The sequence below is a fragment of the Myotis brandtii genome, unplaced genomic scaffold (assembly GCF_000412655.1).
Source record: "Myotis brandtii unplaced genomic scaffold, ASM41265v1 scaffold1094, whole genome shotgun sequence".
Taxonomy (NCBI): Eukaryota; Metazoa; Chordata; class Mammalia; order Chiroptera; family Vespertilionidae; genus Myotis; species Myotis brandtii.
Window position 1 is genome coordinate 352,411 of NW_005353728.1, and position 3,739 is coordinate 356,149.

Genomic DNA, 3,739 nt, shown 5'->3' on the forward strand with positions numbered 1-3,739 from the left:
ATTGATGTTTCTAACTCTTTATCCCTCTCCCTTCTTCTCTGTAAAAAAATAAAAAAAAATAATAATAAAAAATAAAATGGAACTACCTGAACAGTTATCTATATATATAAAAGCCTAAGCGACCGAATGACGGAACCACCAAATGACTGAACGACCAGGTGCTATGTCGCACACTGACCACCAGGGGGCAGAAGCTCTATGCAGGAACTGACCCCTGGTGGTCAGTGTGCTCCCACAGCCAACGTCCTGCAGCCCCTTCCACCCCCCCCAGCCCCCCCCCCAGGCGACTGGCCAACCTCCTGCGGCCCCTCTCCCAGCCAACCTCCCACAGCCCTGATCACCAGCCAGGCCGAGGGACCCCACCCGTGCATGAATTTGTGCACCAGGCCTCTAGTAAAAAAATAAAAGGACTGGCAGTCAATCAGGGGAAAAGGCAACATATGTAAAACTTTAGACAATAAGAATAATAAAAAAATAAAAGGACTGTGTTGGGTGCAGGTGAAAGTAGTGGGGAAATGAGCCCTGTTATTAAGCGCTTGCTATCTGCATGCACCGTCTTTGCAGGGTGGTCTGGTTGGAAGTGTCCACAGGTATGTTCATGAGCTGATTCAACAATCTCAGCGTTGCAGGTCCCTCATGGAGTTCACTGCCCAAGTCTGAAAGCTCGCAGGCCTAGGACCTTTGTAACACTATGTTCAGTAACAGCGAAATCCTAAGTAAGCATGTTCAGCAATTGGAAAATGTTTCTTTTTCTAATTTATTGATTTTAGAGAGAGAGGGGGAGGGAGACAGAGAGAGAGAGAGAGAGAGAGAGAGAACACCATCGATTTGTTGTTCCTCTTACTTATGTATCCATTGGTTGCTGCTTGCCTGCGCCCTAACCGGGGATCGAACCTGCAACATTGGCCTATTGGGACGACGGACGTTCTAACCAGCTGAACGTTTTAGCAATTATGGTGCAGAAATTAAATTTCATCTTGTTGGGAGACAACGTTAGATTCCTAGCAACATGGGTGGTCCCAGCTCTCTGTAACCGTAAGTTTACATGGTTACATATATGGACATGTGCTAACCTTGGTTATCCGTGGGCGTGATTTTAACTTCTTTACAATGAATTGTATCATTTGAATTAAAGGGAAATTTACACAGCAGTGAAAAGAAATGAAATAGAGCTTCACGTATCAAAAAGGACACATCTGCCCTGCCAGCATAGCTCAGTGTTTGAGTGTCAATCTCTGAACCAGGAGGTCACGGTTCAATTCCCGGTCAGGGCACATGCCCGGGTTGCGGGCTCGATCCCCAGTGTGGGGCATGCAGGAGTCAGATGATCCATGATTCTCTCTCATCATTGATGTTTCTATCTCTCTCTCCTTCTCCCTTCCTCTCTGAAATCAATAAAAATATCTATACTAATAAAAGGGTAATATGCTAATTAGGGCAGATGTCTTTTAGACGACCTTCCGGATGTCCTTCTGGACAAAGCTGCTGCAAGGGCTGAGGCTCAGGCAGCAAAGGGCCCAGGCTCAGGCTGGCAGTGGCAGCAGCAGCGGGGTAATGGGGGCGGCGCCTTCCCCTGATCCACCAGGTTGCCTCCTGCAGAGGGAGGCCAGACTGTGGCTTAGGCCTGGAGCTGAGGCAGAGGCAGTTAGGGGCGATCAGGCCGCCAGGGGGAAAAGTTAGGGGTGATCATGCCAGCAGGGGGGCAAGGTAGGAGCGATCAGGCCAGCAGGCAGAGGGGTTAGGGGTGATCAGGCAGGCAGGCGAGCAGTTAGGAGCCAGCGGTCTCAGATTTTGAGAGGGATCCCAGATTTGAGAGGGTTCAGGCAGGGCTGAGGGACACCCCCCTCCTGTGCACAAATTTTGTGCACCGGGCCTCTAGTCTATAATAATAAAAGTGTAATATGCTAATTGCACCGGATGTCCTTCCGGACAAAGATAGGGCTGCAAGGGCCCAGCCCCTTGCATGAATTTTGTGCATCGGGCCTCTAGTATTTTTTTAAAAAAATATATTTCTGTATTGATTTCAGAGAGGAAGGGAGAAGGGGAGATAGAAACATCAATGATGAGAGAGAATCATCGATCGGCTGCCTCCTGCACACCCCCCACTGGGGACCAAGCCCACAACCCGGGCATGTGCCCTTGGCCGGAATCGAACCCAGGACCCCCCAGTCCACAGGCCAGTGCTCAATCCACTGAGCCAAGTGGGCCAGGGAAAGGGCCTCTAGTATTTTTTTTTAAAAAAGAGTGATCCTTTGACAAGGCCAGAGCTCCCCCCTGCCCTGCTCAGAACTGTGCCCTGGCCCTCCATTTCCCTCAAAGCTGGAGCCATCACAAGCCCCCGCAACTCGCTGCCTCTGCCCCCCCCCCCGCCCCGCTGACCACCAAGCTGTTGGAAAGAAGGCGGACAGAGGAATAGACAAGGTGAATAGGGAGCAAGAAGGAAGGGCCTGGGGGGGGGGCAGCTCTGGGCGAGGGTCGCCCCCAACACAGGAGGGAAGGAGGCTCTGAGGGCCCCAGGGGCTGCCTGTGGGCTGGGCCGCCAGGGAACCCAGGGCCAGCCGGGGCCGGATGCTGGGTGTGGGCGCCCAGGGGTCCTGCCTGTGCCGGGTGAGCAGCCCTTTCCTCCACCTCCCTGCCCTGCTCTGGAACAGTGGCCTTGATGGGCAGCTGCCAGGGGAGGTTTTGTTGGCCGCGTTCCCCACTCTGTTCCTCGGTGCCACTCAGTAAATGCTGACTCGGGGGTGGGGTGGGGGGAATCACAAAACAGCCCTGGCCGGTGTGGCTCAGTGGATAGAGCATCAGCCTGTGGACCGAATGGTGCCAGGTTCGATTCCGGACAAGGGCACGTACCTTGGTTGCAGGTTTCTTCCCAGCCTCGGGCCCTGATCGGGGCAGCTAATCGATGTGCTTCTCTCACATCGATGTTTCTCCCTGTCTTTCCCTCTCTCTTCCACTCCCTCTGAAAATCAATAGAGCCATAACCGGTTTGGCTCAGTGGATAGAGTGTCGGCCTGCAGACTGAAGGGTCCCGGGGGTTCGATTCCCGGTCAAGGGCATGTACCTTGGTTGCGGGCACATCCCCAGTGGGAGGTGTGCATGAGGCAGCTGGTCGATGTTTCTAACTCTTTATCCCTCTCCCTTTCTCTCTATAAAAATAAAAATCAATAATTTTTTTTAAGAAAAGGAATTTAGGGTCAGATCACCCTGTGAGGTTCCATGGGGCTCCCCCTTTTTGTCCACACTTGCAGCTATGCAACGAAGGCAGTGGTTCTCAACCTTCCTAATGCCGGGAACCTTTAACGCAGTTCCTCATGCTGTGGTGACCCCCAACAAAATTATTTTCGTTGCTACTTCATAACTGTAATGTCGCTACTGTTATGGATCCTAATGTAAATATCTGATATGCAGGATGTATTTTCATTGTTACAAATTGAACAGAATTAAAGCATCGTGATTAATCACAAAAACAATATGTAATTTTATATGCGTTTTCCGATGGTCTTAGGCGACCCCTGTGAAAGGGTCGTCCGACCCCTCCAAAGGGGTCGCGACCCCCAGGTTGAGAACCGCTGAACTAAGGGCTTCCCCCCCAACAGCTCAGAGGTCACCTTCCCATTGCTCAGTGTGGCTACCGTGAGCTCCCATTTCACAGACGGGCAAACTGAGGGCACCACGGGCAGGACGGACACAGGGACGCCGCCCCCGACCAGGGTGGGGCGGGCGCTCAGGGCGGAGGCAC